The sequence below is a fragment of the Canis lupus genome, chromosome 4, assembly GCF_048164855.1.
Source record: "Canis lupus baileyi chromosome 4, mCanLup2.hap1, whole genome shotgun sequence".
Taxonomy (NCBI): domain Eukaryota; kingdom Metazoa; phylum Chordata; class Mammalia; order Carnivora; family Canidae; genus Canis; species Canis lupus.
The window spans coordinates 77313795-77330538 of NC_132841.1; the positions used below are offsets into that span (position 1 = coordinate 77313795).

Sequence of the window (16744 nt, forward strand, 5' to 3'; positions counted from 1 at the left end):
AATGAGATAAGTATAGACTGGTACCTGAGGATAGATAAAAATTAAATCTTAATAGATGGGAGATGGAAAATAATAGTGTATTAGTTCATGTCTAGAAAGGGATGAGATTGGAAGTTTGACATGTAAAAATATGGTGGGGAATAGAAAGAGATAAAGCTGGAAACATGAATGGACTGCAGATAGTTACAAGTTTCCACCAGTAAGTCACGTTTGAACTTAATTTAAGGAAAGACAGTGAGAATTTTGAACCAGGGATGAAGCCAGACACATTCTGAGCTTGGATTTAGGAAAATGCAGTAAGAACCTTGGATTAAATATCTTAGACCCCTTGAAGCTTTATAATTACATTTTACTATGGTTTGTAAGTACTTTGGCAGAGGGTATAGAAGAGTTAGATTGAAGAAGGTCTAGTTGCTAGAGGTTACCTAGGTGTCTCTCAGTGGGTATAGGAATGCGGGAATGCGGGCAGGACTATGTGTGTGGACGTCTTTCAGGGAGAATGAATAGAAAGAAATTTTGTAGAAAAATTGAGACCTGAGGGCATCTGAGTGGCTCAATTGGTTAAGCTTCTAACTCTTGATTTTGGCTCAGGTCATGATCTCAGGGTCATGAGGTTGAGCCCTGTGTCAAGCTCTGTGCTGGGCGTGGAGCCTACTTAGGATTCTCTCTCTTCCTCTCTCTCTCTCTTAAAAAAAACATAAATAAAACAACAACAACAACAAAAACCTGAGGGGAACTGAAAACTGCTAGCTGGGGAATGTAGGAGAAGTTAGGTTTTGAGTTCTGTTGGCTGGACTGTGTCACTATGGAGAATTGAAGGCTTGAAAGAAATGGAGTGAAGGAAGGCACGTTTTGAAATTTTAAATTTATATATGCTAATTTTTAGGTGTTGACAAGATATGTGCTTCTGAAACCATGTGAAATGCACTTGACTCAGGTTCTTAAATGTACACACAGCCAGCATGAGATCATGGATGGAAGATGAAGAACCCAGAGGGAGGGGTCTCATCTTAGAGGGACAATAAAGTTGAGAGGTAAGCCTGAATGAATCAAGTGCCAAGAAGTGAGTTGTTAACTCTGAGTGTGAATTAGAATCCAAAACTCAATCTGCCTTTGTCACTGACAGAGCATGGTGCAAAAAGCAAAGGAAATGAATTTTAACACATAATTGTGCAAAGAACTTTGAAGGCATTATCCCTATGTGGTCCCTTTGAAACCATATGTCCTATCCCAACATACATCTGCTATTCTTAAAGAATCATTAGCAGAATTCTGGAAACTGGAAGAAAGTCTAAATATTAGAATTATTACAGACAAGTTTTAACTATAAGACCACAACATGGTGTTATGATTATAGAAATTCATAGTAAAGTGAAGAGTCAGATTCAAACTATTCTGATAAAAAAGAAGTGGTCCCTTGGCAGAAAGGAAAATAATTGTCCATTTCAAGCAGCTCCATACATTGGTTATGGATAAGTGCTGGTTTTAATTTTGTGATGATCAAATGGGAAAATGCATGGGAATACCTTTGTATATTACACAGAAATAGATTTTTTTTTTGTGGACGTGAAATATATATATATATATATATGTATATATGTATATATATATTCTCTATATATACTTTATTCGGTTCAATTATATTTTTCTCTGTTTCAAATTTTTATTTAAAATTCTAGTTAGCTAATATATAGTAATATTGGTTTCAGGAGTAGAATTTAGTGATTCATCATTTACGTATAGGAAATATACAGTTCAAAATTACTAGAAATGAAATGAACTATTGAGATTTCAACAAGATAAAAACCTACACAGCAAAGGAAACATTCAACAAACTAAAAGGCATCCCTTAGGAATGGGAGAAGTTATTTCCAAATGATATAGCCCATAAAGCGTTTGCATCCAAAATCTGTAAAGAACTTATCAGGGCAGCCCCAGTGGCTCAGTGGTTTAGCGCCACCTTCAGCCCAGGGTGTGATCCTGGAGACCCAGGATCCAGTCCCACGTCGGGCTCCCTGCATGGAGCCTGCTTCTCCCTCTGCCTGTGTCTCTGCCTCTCTCTCTCTCTCTCTCTCTGTCTCTCATGAATAAATAAATAAAATCTTTTTTTTTAAAGAACTTACCAAACTCAACACTCAAAGACAAATAAGCCAGTTAAGAAATGGGGAGAAAACATGAATAGATGTTTTTCCAAAGAAGACATCCAGATAGCTAACAGACACATGAAAAGATTCTCCATGTCATTCATCATCAGGGAAATACAAATAAAAAATACAATGATATACCACCTCACACCTGTCAGGATGGCTAAAATGAACAACACAGGAACCAAAGATGTTGGTGAGGATGCAGAGAAAGGGGACCCCTCTTGCACTGTTGAGGGGAATGCAAACTGGTGCAGCCACTCTGGAAAACTGTGAGGTTCCTCAAAAAGTTAAAAATAGAACCACCCTATGATCCAGCAATTGCACTACTAGGTATTTACCCAAAGAGTACAAAATAATGATCTGAAGGGACACATGCACCCTGATGTTTACAGCAGCATTATTAACAATAGGCAAATCATGGAAACAACCCAAATGTCCATGAACTGATGAATGGATAAAGAAGTTGTGAGAGAAATTATGTCTGTGTGTGTGTATATATATACAGCCTGAATGAATCAAGAAGTGAGTTGTTAACTCTGAGAATTAGAATACAAAACTCAATTGCCTATATATATATATATATATATATGCCTATATATATATATATATAATATGAATATAGAAATACCACGAACATGTAGGATATTCACATATAATATATATTATTATATATATTATAATATATATTCATATATAGAGATATGAATATTACTCATCCGTCAAAAAGAACGAAATCTTTCCATTTGCAAGGACATGGACAGAGCTAAAGTGTATCATACTAAGTGAAGTAAGTCAGAGAAAGATAAATACCCTATGATTTCACTCATATGTGGAATTTAAGAAACAAAACAGATGAACATGGTTGGGGGGGAGAGTGAGAGGCAATCCATAAAACAGACTCTTAACTATAGAGAAGAAACAGGGTTGCTGAAGGGGGAGGTCTGTGGGAGATGGGCTAGATGGGTGATGGAGTTAAGGAGGGCACTTTTGATGAGCACTGGGTATTATATGTAAGTAATGAATCACTAAACTCTACTTCTGAAACTTACATTATGTGTTAACTAACTGGAATTTAAATAAAAACTTAAAACCTATAGCTTGGAATACTGAAAAAAAAAAAACATTGAGTCTGTAGGAAGGATAAATTGTGTGGTAACTTTTTAATTGTTAGCATTTTCTTTTCAGGTTCTATATTTTCTTTTCTTGACACAAAAACATTCCCAGTTTTTTTCTCTTTAGCCCCAATTTTCCTCCTGGACACTGAAGTCATCTGTATTATCCTTATTTGGTTGTAAGAACACTCAAATGTGAAAAGCTCTGAGTAAAATCCTGATCATATTCTCTCTCTGTATCAAGTCCTCATTCAAACTTTCTGGCTTCATGTTACCTCCTTCAGTTAACACAGTATTTACTCACACAGCACAACTGGATAGCTTTAAAAGTCATTCTAAAAATTTTGTTTTCTTACTACACCTCTTCCAGTTGTCATTAATTTCTACCAATAATATATTTTTATATATCTTATGTTTTTGTGATTCTTGCTGGTATACTTTCTTTCATCTAGATCTAGATTGTTTACATCATCTAAAAAGAGGTCAGCTAACTTTTTCTGTAAGGGGCCAATTATTAAATACGGTAGTCTTTGCAGGCCAATGTCTTGTCACAGATGTTCAATTTTGTTTTTAGAACATGAAAACAGACATAAGCAATATGCAAACAAATGGGTTACTGATAAAACCTTATTTATAAAAACAAAAATATTAGAAATGAGTAAGTGCCAGTAAAACCTTATTTATAAAACAAAAAATATTAGAAATGAGCAATTATGATATTATTACAATTTGTATAATCCATGCCTTCTCCAAGGTAAAGATACATATGCCTGGTTATTATTTGGAAGAGATTCCTTTTGTAGAACTAGCAAAATTCATCTTATAAATAACACAGTATTGCTTTTACTCTGACTGTTCATCATTGCTTATAATTATAGCACTATAAAACAGGAAAAGTTATATATATATATATATAATTTTGAACTAGGTGAAAGGACAATTTCATGAGTTGTAAATAGCATTCATTCAAATTCTGCTTAACAGTTGCTTCTATTACAATTTGTATGTATTCCAAAGGTGTTCTCAAATAGGTAGGAGAGGCAACTTAAAGCTGATTAATAATGTAATTGCCCACAGTAAACGTGCTATTTACCTATTACAGTCATTATTATCAGTACTATTTTTGTTATTTATATGTTCACACAAATCCAGGAACAAATGATAGGGAAAAGTGGCATTTTTAAATATAAGGAAATAGTTGAGAAGAGGTCTTTCTGCCATGGTAAAGAATCTTATGATTTTACTCACTTTTCTTGCTGTGGTCTTGTGATTCCTGTTTATTTAAATGGATATACCTTAAAAGATAGAAGATTTAAACTCAAATTACTTTTCTTAAAGACATCCATGTTACTAATAACTCAATGTGCAGTAATAGAGAAAGAAGAAAGTGGCTTCAGCAAGATGGCAGTGTAGGAAGCTCTAGACTCTTTTTCTTCCCATAAACAGAAAGAGTCAGCAAAAATTCACTGATAAATTCTTTTTGTGAGAAATGAATTGAAAGCTCCTGCATTCTGGGAGAATGTGAATCCGAACTCACTGAAGCCAGTAGAGGATTCAGGACATTCTGATGAACCTCTATGCTTGATATTGAATCATACAATCAAAGAGACCCACTAGCTCCTAGCTTCTTCCTGGGATGGGAAAGGGTTGCTTTATGCATCCAGCACCCCAACTTTTCTGAGGAGGCTTCTCAGAAGACTGACACATTACAGCTTCCTGGAGGAAAAAGGGGAGGGCACCTTGGGCTGGTAGATGCCATAGGTCCTTCCCCCTACTCTGGAGAAGAAAATAATTGATCCATGTGTCCTACATCCTGACTTCCCTGGGGCTGCCCAAATAATTAGTATTTATCTTCTCAGTCTTGGAGCTTCAAAGGGTCTGGTGAATAGCCAGCCATCTCAATCAAGAGTTCAAAGTTGTCATCTCTGGGTATTGTGATGATGAGTGATTTTATGTTATTTTAAAAAATTTTTATGTTTTCCAAATACACTATGTTAGAGAATAGATTATAACTAAAAATAGCACTATAAATTTTATTAGAAAGAATGCAATATATCCATGTTCAGGTGAAAGGGAGAATTTTTATTTTGTACTTATATATGGTTATTATTTCAGTTTTCTAATTCTGTGGGTATATGTGCACATCAAAATAATGTGAACACAATATTTTGCTCTCCCGGTATTTTCTTATTTTACTATGGATATCATTTGCTCAAGAGATATTGTAAAGATTAGGATCTAGCTAACTACTTAAATGTGTGATATAGTTCAAATCCATTTATTTGTTTAATTTTTTTTTAAAGGATTTTATTTATTTATTCATAAGAGACACAGAGAGAGAGAGGCAGAGACACAGACAGAGGGAGAAGCGGGCTCCTTATAGGGAGCCCGCTGCGGGACTCTATCCCGGGACCTGGGATATCGCCCTGAGCTCAACTGCTGAGTCACCCAGGCATCCCTTGTTGAAATGCATTTAAATGATTTCTGGTATAATGTGATCATTGGATTAAGTATTAAAAGTGCGATGATTTTGAGTTCTGGTCTTGCTACATAGAGGATGTTCCTCATTATCCCAAACAAACTGATCCATGAAAAAGCCCATTTGATGTGAATCTAATTAAGAGCGTCCAAATTTTTATGAAAATAATCATCAGAATCCACCTCAAAAAATAGAACTAAAGATCTGAAAATAATGTCATTTTTAATAGAATTTATATTATAATAGCAACTATAGGTACAATGAATAAATGATAAATCTTATGTATAATAAGATTTTCCCAGTTTTTAAGCCCCCAAGTTTTTTATTTTAGTGGTAAAGACTATCCTTAACTTTACTTTTGACTTTTGCAGAGTATGTTACCATGCTGATAGAACTTTGCCACTAAAATAACATTTGGTGTAGGGAAACCTACACTGCACCAATGAGATTTCTTATAATTTGATTAGGCGACATTGGAGACTTGGCATTCATTGGCCTACTGAGAACTCTGTTTTTCTTTGCATCTGCATGCCCAGGTTTGTTTCCAACATTGATGGAGTTTAAGGTACTCATTTGCATTCTGAGAGCTCTTATGGTATGAAAATTATATTCTACATTACTTCTGAGTTACTTTGCTTGATCTCACTGCAGAGATGGACAGCTGCCCAAAGAAGATTTTTGCACGATTATTCAAATTGTTATTGATCTTGTCATTTTAGAATAATAGAGTTTGTGTTTGTTTCTCTTTTCCTAGGCTATTTTGAAAATTATCCAGTGGGTTATACTGGTGGTAAACCAAATACTACCCAAAATCATTGTTCAAAAAAACCCCTCTGTTATTATAGAGTTGAAGTTCATCAAACACAGACATACCTCAATTTTTGGTCCCTCCAACAGACTTCAGCACATGGTTGACAGAGACTTCAATGATAAAGCAAAACTTGAGATGAATATATAATTGAATGATCGACACTTTAGGGGGACCTTGAATGCAACAGGTTACAGCAGTTTTATATTAATAGAGTCATAAAATTTCTTTAGAAGACAGGCATTTATTATAAATGGATTAATTTGAGGCACATAATTAAGTTCCTTACCAAATGGCAAATAGCCAATGAGAGGTAGAGAATGATTTCTGACCTTTTCTACTTAGTCACCAATGAGAATGACTTCCCGGCTGATTGTGAGTCTCACAATTTTACCCATTTTATTAGCATTATATTTGGGAACAACTAAATCACAAAGATACAGATTCCAGTTTTCCTGAATTTGAAACCAGTTTATTTAATTAAAAAAATGATGTTTGTATGTTGAAATCCTATCTTTAAAAACATATTGTTCAAGAAAGCCACATATTGTTTAATAGCAAGAATCAAAAGATTTCAGATACATCAATTGTGTAAAAGTGAAGTTGGAAGTTTCCATAATTTTCATGACATGAAAAAATACTCATTCTTCTATATCATGCAATGATTTGTCTAGATCTGCATAATCCCAGTATTTGTTTCTCATATTATTTGTACTAGTCTTTATTTTTTCTTGTTGCAGAGATTCTTAGTCCTAAAGAATCAAATTTTAACATAGTCAAAGGTTGACTGTCAGAAGACAAATAAGGCATCCTCACTCCCTCATTCATGACATACCTTTACCATATTTATAATATAGACCTTTTCTAAAAGGCTTTTAGTAAATCAGGAAAATTTCAAGTTGATAGATGAAACTGAAATTTTAATATACATAACTTATTTTGCTCATAAATGCAGAGCAAAATTCATAAGGTAATTATGATTTCATCAATCATAAGTTTATATTCTATTTCCCAAAGAACATTCATTACAACATAAAATTAAACAAGATGCTGATTTCATAACATGTAGGAATGCTTTTTAATGATAAGCATATACTTGTCTATTTTTAAATTTTTGTTAGAAAATTTATAAATGCATTAGTAATAGCTCAAAATTGTACGTTAAAGTAGTTGTCTAACTGTGGATTAGCCCTGAAAAGGAGAAATCTTGAAAAGGTCTTAGGCTTTGGAGATCTACCTAGTGAGGCATTATATAAGCCTAATGAAACTCCTAAACATGACATTACATGGCAGGCAGACTGCTCTTTCTCTAGGGAATGTTACAAAGGACATTCATTATCTATTAATGGTGTCAGATTCATGGTGAAGACTGTAGATATTTCCCTGAAACAAGGAAACTATTTCAAAATTACATAATTTAGATTTAGAATAAAATGTCCTATGCTGTTCACTGAGTACCTATTTTAAATATTTCTTTCAAAAACAAAACATTTATAAAATAACTGAACAGAATTTTAAAATAGATATGATTGCATGTCAAAACAATTTGGTAACTTTGTTTAAACCAAAATAAGTTTTCTTCATTATTTCCAAACAATGACAAAAAGTCTTAATAGCATTTTTACTGCTACCAGTTTATTTCAAGGATGAATGCAGGTGTTTCTCAAGCTATGTTCCAGGGAACATTGGCTCAGGTAAATGTTAATTGTTTGTTTGTTTTAAAGCACCCTGTAATAAGTTTGAAGAATGCCAAATTGAAAAGGGCTTGGATTCATAATGTTTAGATTACTATTGTGATTATATATCCTCTTCAGAAACTCATTAGAGTTTATTTTTTTGAACTAGATAGAGAGGAGAGAGTGCTGTAGGGGAAACAGAGCTAAGAAGTAAAAGCAAAGTGAATCTGTGTCCTAGCCCCTTGAAAGTTCAGCAGAACACTGTTTCTTACATGACTATGTACCAGCATGGACCCAGTACTGAGATCCCTGAACAGGACATAATGAGGCAGTGTGGAGGTGGTCTGCATGGCCTAATCATTGAACATTAGAAACAGAAAGGAACACCTCAGAAGAAGATGCCACCTAGGGTAGGCAATGACAACCTAGACAAAATTTCTCCTGTCCCCCCAAGGGCCTTGAGCGATTGAAATTGTATTTCTACAACCAGCTGGAATGGAGACTCAAGTTAGAAATTATGCTTAGTAGAAGAAAAGTATAGAAAATTGCATTCTTTGCATATCTAAGTCTGTGGCTTGAAATTTATTTTGACTGTAGGAACATTTTTTTGGACTAAGATTCCTAGGAATATACTTTAGAAAACAGTAATCAAGCTAATTAATTCCTGGCAGTACATATATTTCATACTTACTGAGTTGAGCAAATTTATCTTCAAAACACAAATTATTTAATAGGTCTGATCTACTTAAGCATCATACTAGACGTATGAGGTATGGAATATTGATAATTAACTTAATCAATGAAGTAAAAGAAACAAGCTGTATCTAAATGATCTGTGACATTTTCAGTCTTGACCTTGGCTTATTTTAGACCTTGGTTCATACTGTTTTCAGCCTGTGGATCTTTGCTGTGGCTATGATTTGTAAAGAAAAAAAAATTTTTTTTCATCCAGGAATGTGTTTTTCAATATAAATTATCCTTTTCTTCCAAAAACTACTGCAACCAAGCAAGATAATGTAGCACTTTAAAAAAATTTTCTTTGGAGTTATTTTACAAGCTATAATCAAAACTCTATTTTATCACTTTAAATTCACATATACTGTTAGATCAAGCATAGTATTACCTAAACTCATCACTATGTAGAATTTAGTGATTTTGCAAAGTTTAATGAACCATAGCTAGTCTTCAAAGTTGAAGATTTGTTACTATTAAAAACACCTCTGGTCCATAGTAGGCATCTGTTAGGTATTTGTTGAATAAATGTATCCTGAAGAATATACTCCAGATTCTTTATGCCTCTTCAAAGCCTAGTGTATCCAGTTTAATTGTTATCTCTTTACAGGGCATTACCCATCATCTTTCTCATTGGTTTTCTTCTATTATTTTTATGTTAAAAATAGTGATAAATTAAAATTAATATAGTACATTTATTTATACTCTTTATTTATTTTACTCTATTTTTGAGGGTAGATTAGATAGGTAAGGTTATTAAATTTTAATCCTACACAATGTATAGTTAGGTATGTTATAGGATAGTTGTTTATATATCTGGCAAACCTTGTATCATTGTCATTGTATTTGAATTGTCTTTATTAATTTTTTCCCTTAATCTAGAGAGATATTTTCAGCTACACAAAGAAGTGTGGATACATATAATTACATTGAACATACTATAAAGAATTATGTCAATTACATATGTCAAATGGCTGAAAATATCGATTCATAGTTGTATGAATATTTGACAATTAAGTAATGAAAGCAAATTCCCAAAGCATGAAAAGTATTCTACTCATAGCAGTGTTATATTTCTGTTTATATTGTTTCATTGGGTAGTTACTGGCTTTATCTGATCTTGAAAAATTGTTGAGAATTTATATTCTTATTGTTTTTATTCATTTGTGTAGCCATGGATCTTAAAGTGGGGATTGCAAGGTTATGTTTCAAGGTTCTGTGAATACTGCCAAAGTATATGCTCAGTTAGGGAGTAAATGTTTCAGTACAGTTAGTTGGGTAGAAAGCTGGGCTTTTATTATATGTTCATTGAATTATTAGCAAAGACAGTTCAAGGTTATTGATCAATTTCTGTATTCTCTAAAAGTTCCATTGTAACAATTCAGGTTTTTATTTCCTATGATTAATATTTTGGCTTACAAACAACTCTTGATTCTCACTTTTACGTTCATATCAACCAACAAACATCTTGGGTGATTTTAATGGGTTGTTCACTATGTAGGTGCCATGCTTTTAAGAAATCACACTTTAAATAGGAAGGATAAGAATATAAACATCAAATCAATAAATAATAAAGCACAAAAATCACCAAAATCAAGTGCTAAATTGCATGGCAAAAGTTACAGATACTTCAAGAGTTTAGAGAAGTGATTTCTCTGTCAATGTGCACAAGTTGAGAAGGGTTTCAGAGAATAGGGGAGGTGAAGTGACATCAAGCGCAAGTCTACACAGGAAACTGAAATAAGGGGACATGCCTAGAATTAACTCTATGTCTCCCAGACTTAGAAAGCTATCTTTTATTCAAGATTTTCATTTCAGGTTTTAAAGCCCAACATTGAATTTCATAGTTGAATATACAATATTTTAGGAGTCAGAGTCATACGGCAAGTTGAAAATGCCAAGAAAATCGGTATTCTGTTATTATTTAAACTTTTCATACAGTGTTTTTTGGAGAGTTTTGATTGCCTTACTTTCCTTTAAGCATCAGAACAATTAGGTCATCTTATTAAAGTCTTATAAAGTACAGATTTGCACAATGGCTGAGAATGTTTACCAGGGCCTAAACTTTTGACTTTATTTGTAAGAAGAAGGCTTGTTGTTTTACAAATGTCAACAGAGAATTGACTCCATCATGATGTCTTTCCTTTTTTTAGTACTTCTGTCAATCGATTCTTTTTTGCAGGTTGTTTTACAGGAATTTCTAAACAATTGATCAAATATGCTGTGAAGATTTTCCACTTTTCCTTCTGAGATTCTTGTCACATATATGTTTCCTAAAATTTCATAGAATCATTATATATGAAATTAGTAAAGACCACTAATTCTCAGAGATACTATAGGTTTTCCATTAATTATAGATTTCCATGGTAAATGATGCTGGGTTACTAAATGTTAAATAGGTTCCTTTGCTGGATTTCCCCAGATTTTATTATACTAAAGTGTATGTGAATTGCTAGTGATAGATATATTATGCTGCATCTATTATTTAATCATAAAATATCTATTAATACTTAATGGAACAAATATTCTGTGGAACATAGTGAGGAGAATGCTAATTTAAGCCAAATGCCTGAATCCCCTTCCATTTTATAGATGGAAAATTAGAAACCCAAGTGAGTTATATGCCTTGTTTTAGATCACCCATGTGGTCACTGGCAACAGGAAACATTTATAGTGTCTCCTATGTGAAACTACATTATGATGAAAATAAAGGAGGTTTTAAAGTGTAGCAGTAGAACAACAGAAAGCATATGGAAGAGGAGTGATTCAGGAAATGGAAGAGAGGAATTGCCGTCAGAATATGCAATCTGTTAGCAAAATCAACATGGGCTCCTGATTCAGATGGATAACGAAAGGCAGCAGTAAGAAGTTAGGCAAGAAACAGAAGACTCACTCAGGATACCAGCACATAATAACTGACTCTCCAAACACTACATATGAAAAGAATTTACAGGCAAATAATTAATAATAATTCAAATATACACATATTTGAAAAATAATATTTCTGACAAAAATATAAGCACTCAACTGAAACTAATCTTACACTGTGTGTTAACTAACTGGAATTTAAATTAAAAAAAAAAGGGCAGCCCAGGTGGCTCAGCAGTTTAGACCACCTTCAGCCCAGGGCCTGATCCTGGAGATCGGGGATCGAGTCTCACGTCAGGCTTCTTGCATGGAGCCTGCTTCTCCCTCTGCCTGTGTCTCTGCCCACCCCCCTCTCTCATTAACAAATAAATAAAATTGTAAAAAAAAATAGTTTAAAAATAAATTTAAAAAAAATAGTAATCATGACATGACAGTTCAGCCAGTGTGGGTATTTGTGCTATAAATTAGAGCCTCTGTATTCTATTTGGGATCATCTGCCCAACACCTGTTCCTAAAACTTTTCTGCCAGTCAGTAACACCCACTGAGATACTGAGAGATCCCAGCAACCTTTCTATTGCCTCATTCTTAAATATGGATGAATTTAAAAAATCTATGAAATATTTGAAGAAAAAAATAAAAGAGAAACTAATCTGAAACCAGCCCTAGTGCAGACAGAGATAATTAAAGCAGAAATAAACTTTAAGGAAAAAAAATCTCATGATCAGCAAAATTTTAGATGCTATTTTTTGGAAAAAAAAAAAACAAATATTAAAAGTAATCCAGATAAAATATAGTAGAGCTAAGTTATTTAAGTTGTTATATATAAGACCAGAAATACAAACTACTATAAGAGTTGTTCAAGAAAGGAAATGCAATCATATAGCACATGGCTTGACAGTATATTAAACAATAATTGTAAAGTCACAGGAATGCATAATCTGGTTTACTGCATTTTCAATATTTAAAACTCACTAAAGAACAAAGAGAAGTTCTAATTATGATTAGGCAGCAGAGAATAAGTTCTGTCCCTGATGTAAAATGATGACAGAAAAGATCTATAACCTAGCAGCTTGATTTTATCAAGAATCTGTAGCAATGGAACGTCCAGACAGAGGTATGTCAGCATATTATTTCGATTTGAAAATAGCCATCAGAAAAATGAGAACACGTGAACAGTTAACAGTAGTTCTTCAAATGAGAGTAGCAGAGGGTTGAGCAGTGGGGAAGGAAAACACTGGCTTTTGAGCCCATGGGATTTTAAATTAGGAGGATGTATTGCTTTAATAAGAATAGTATTTCAAACTTAAAATAACATTGAGCAAATAGATTAAAATATGGATTATCTCTCAAAAGACTGAAAAGATAAATAAGAAGTCTTAATATATTTTCATTTTAGAGATTGAAATTTTTGCTTCATTTTTTTAATATTTCAAATTTAGTAAGGTTCATTATACTATGGATTTTGAGTGCAGACATATTCCCTATCTTTGTATCCTCAGCTTCTAATAAGTACTTTCTGTAGAACAGGTACTCAAATGTTGGTACTTTCCATAGAAACAAGAACTCAGATGTTGATAATGCATTAAGAAGATTAATTGAGATCATATTAATATTCATTAAAAATCTATTTACTGCATTGATAATAAAATAACTGGAGAACAGATGACAAAAGGATGTACTTCAGTCTTCTCTGTGAAGTTCTTTCCTTGCAAACAGGCATATACACAATAGACACATATATTCACAAATATGTATTATGGATATAGATTCAAGTCTTATATATTTTCTTTATGTATTAAAGTCAGTCATTGATAATTTTTTTAAAGTTCAAAAGAAGATAATTGAGCTTTCTTAGAAAATATGTGGGATTGTATGAGCTCTCATTCATGCAAGGTAAAAATATTATCTGAAGCGTACCCAAATCAATTATGAGCATTCATCTCTTATGTAAGGTAGAGACAGATAAGTGTATCAATAATGATTCCAAATAAGAATTCTTAAATAGAACCTGGATCCTCTCAGAAAATGTAGTTATTTTTATTTTTTGCATACTTAATAATGCATGCCAATCAGATTATTTATTTTTTTTGCAAGTTTAAGTAAGTGTGAACATATGCTTATTTCTTTTATTTTGTCCTATCTTTTTTGGAAATACTTATATTACTCGCAATTAATGCTGATCACTTATTTTCTTACTTGTGAATCCTGAAGAGGAATCATCATAGTGTTCCTGGACTATTGTCTTTATATTAGCTGCTGTTAGAGGTCAGGGTTTACCAAATTTTAGGATATCCTTTATTATGATGTTAAGTAGATTTGCATATGTGAAATGCATCATAGATACTTCTGTCTTTTAATGTAATTACTGTATTTGCTCAGAATCCCATCAATAGAAGGTGTTTTAACATGTGAGATTAGGAAAGCAGCAGGAACATACTGTCAAGATTTAAGGGAAAAAAATCATTTTCTCACTAAGCCATGAAATCCAGGAGACTATTGTTTGATAGGATGAGCATGCAAATAAGGTCACTTGCTATTAAGTTTTGTTTTTCCTGAGGCCTGCTTACTTGACTTATAATTCTGTATCCCTGCAAGACTATGACTTTCTGAAGGGAATTTCTGTCTCTTGTTTCATGGAAAGATTGAGGTAGCAAAATAGTTTGTAATAAGAAAGAAGTCAACCTTTGCCCTGAACACAAAATAAACCTCCAGCATACTTTCCAAAGCTCAGCAAAACTTGGATACATTGTTTAAAAGTGTGTGTATAGGTGAAACTCCATAACTTTTAATTCTGTCGGGGTCTGGAGACAATCAATGTGAAAAATGAGTAGAAAACCTATTCTAGGAGAAGTTTTTAGCCTCTCTAGGTGTAAGAATGAATACATGAACAGTGGCTGAACTCTTCTTTAGATTAGATAAGATTCTTCCAATCTCTTCCGTATTTAATAAGAGACCTAAATAACTGAGAACATAATGCCAACTTTTCCTTTCAATCCCAAAATCTATTGAAGAGATATTACACTCTTTTAAATTTGTTTACTAAGCAAACTTAAATTGAGTTGAAATATTCACATCTATTCTTACTTTGCTACTATTAGAAAAATATGTCCAAAGGTTAAAAAAAAGGTTATTTTATTATGATATAGAATTCATATGTCATTTCTTAAATGTAGATTTTATGTCAGCAAATATGACATCTGAGAATAATAGTAAATGGGCAGAAAAATAATATCAATGGAAAAAGCTTCACTTAAATCTTTAAAGTAATTATATCCTTATCACACACATAGAGATATATACACAATATAAAGACATATGGGATTAAAATCTAAATTAATGCTTAATTAAAGCTGAGTGATCTAGTTATTTCTTAAAATACAAAATTTCTCATTTGATATATTTTTTCCATTCATGTGACAATGAATTAACTTATTAAAAATAGATCAGTTTCTGTAGTTAGAACTTTATATAGAAAGAGAAAAAAAAAAGACAATCACTAATGGGGAGTGGAATGTCATAAGAATAGTAGGGATATTTCAATGTAAAGAAATAGATCTTAGCCAGAAATAAGAGATGGAAAATTAATATGATTTCTATCTGTTCACAGACTTTTTAAAATTTTAAGTGAATTGCTAATTTTTAAGTTCTGTTTTCTGTCTCATTTCTAAAGTTTCATATGTAAAATCTTAGTATATTCTCCTTTGGATCTGAATTCTTTCACTCAGTATAATACTTGTAGATGCAACCATCTTTTTGCATGATTAGTAGTTTGTTCATTTTTATTGCTGAGTAGTTTTCTATATTATGATTGAGGTATACTATGTCCATTACATGTTGATACTTAGAAGAGGTTGTGTGGGATTTATGTTATTTATTCCTAATAATGTTTTACAGAACTCATAAAGGTGTGGGGTTTTTGTTTTCTTTGCATGCAGTGTTTCATTACAAAATCAATTTTGGTGATAAATTATACAGCCATTTAGATTTTTTATTTTATTTTTGAGTCAGTTTTGGTAATTTCTGTCTTGCAAGTAGTTTGTCAGTTTCCTGTAGATAGCTGAATTTATTGACATTAATTTTTTTTTTATATTCTTTCATTATCCTGGCAATGTCTATTGGATCTGTGAATCTCTCCTTCTATTTTTGATATTAGTAAGCTGTGTCTTTTAGTTTTTTTCCTTGATGATTCTAACTCCAGATGTATAAATGTTTTTAATCTTTTTAGAGAACTACATTTTTATTTTATTAATTTTTCCCCTATTTTTTCTTTGTGTTTTCTGTTTTCTCTTTCATTAGCTTCTCTTACTTTTTTTTGTTTCTACTTATTTGGATTTAATTTGCTCATAGTCATCTAGCAAAAAGCTAGATTTTTAAATTATTGATTTTAAATCTTTCTTATTTTTGATAGTATTTAAAACAAAACATATAACTCTGATCACAGTTGTAACTGCTTCCCACAGACTCTGATATGTTGTGTTTTTACTTCTACTCAGTTTAAGATATTTTCTAGTTAACCATATGATTTCCTCCTTGATCTATGATTTAGTTTTCTGTTTAATTTTTAAAAATATTTGTAATTTTCTTTCTTTTTTTTTTTTTTTTTAAAGATTTTCTTTATTTATTCATGAGAGACATAGAGAGAGAGGGGCAGAGACATAGGCAGAGAGAGAAGCAGGCTCCATACAGGAAACCTGATGTGGGACTCGATCCCGGGACTCCAGGATCACGCCCTGGGCCAAAGGCAGGCGCTCAACCACTGAGCCACCCAGGCATCCCCAAAATATTTGTAATTTTCAAAATATATTTCTGTAACTAATTTCTGATTTAATCTTGTAGTCTGAGCAGATTCTCTATCCAAGTGATTTTTTTTTTTGAATTATCAAGTCTTTTCAATTTTGTTAAAAGGTCCACGTGCACTTGG

At 32.6% G+C, this 16744-nt stretch overlaps 1 long non-coding RNA gene across 4 annotated transcripts in view; it reads left to right on the forward strand.

The window, feature by feature from the left end:
• The window catches only part of LOC140632707 (uncharacterized), a 668295-nt gene that overhangs the window by 452078 nt on the left and 199473 nt on the right, over window positions 1–16744 (forward strand). For 2 of the 4 annotated variants that reach the window (XR_012030354.1, XR_012030351.1), the window contains one exon: window positions 887–1034. The exons of 1 other annotated variant lie outside the window; for it this stretch is intronic. This is a non-coding gene — a long non-coding RNA (uncharacterized lncRNA). Of the gene's footprint in view, window positions 1–886; window positions 1035–6109; window positions 6262–16744 lie in introns of those variants that run through there. One more of the 4 variants, XR_012030352.1, reaches the window with a different exon arrangement.